Raw genomic sequence first — 746 nt, forward strand, 5'->3', positions numbered from 1 at the left:
AAGGCCAAAGAATGGTTCTACACTCTCTCTAGTGAAGTTACCTCCGATTGGGACCTACTTAGAAGGGGGTTCTTGGATAAATTCTTGCCCCCGGAAAAAATGGATAGGCTAAGGAAGGAAATGTCTTGTATTGTGCAAGGTGAGACGGAACCACTCTATGAGTATTGGGAACGGTTTCGCAAACTACTAGATGCATGCCCTAATCACATGATCGACACTCAAGTATTGCTTGGATACATATGTCAAGGGATGCGAGAGCAAGATAGAACCCTCTTGGACACTTCTAGCAATGGTTCTTTGTCCAAATATAAAACCGCGGAGGAGGCATGGCAACTTATTATTGACTTAGCCGAATCCAATCAACATATGAGGCGAAGAGTCAACCGTCCAAGGACCGTGAACGAGGTATCGACTAGTGGTGAAGCCACCGCTCTAACTCAATCCTTGAATGAGATGACATCCGTCTTGAGGCAACTCCAATTGAACCAACAACAACCACAACAACCTCAATCATATCAACAACACCCTCCACCACCTCAACAACACAACCAACAATTGGTCCCTCAAAGAGTATGTAGCATTTGCTCTTGCTACTCTCATCACACGGATGAATGTCCAAGCCTTCAAGAAGACAACACTTTGGCGGCTACCCATAATTTCTATGACCGCCCTAATCAAGGGTACTACCAAGGAGGTAATCCTAATCAAGGGCACCCTTATCAAGGAGGAGGCTACAACCAAGGAAG

The sequence above is a fragment of the Arachis hypogaea genome, chromosome 11 (genome assembly GCF_003086295.3).
Source record: "Arachis hypogaea cultivar Tifrunner chromosome 11, arahy.Tifrunner.gnm2.J5K5, whole genome shotgun sequence".
NCBI classification, from domain to species: Eukaryota; Viridiplantae; Streptophyta; class Magnoliopsida; order Fabales; family Fabaceae; genus Arachis; species Arachis hypogaea.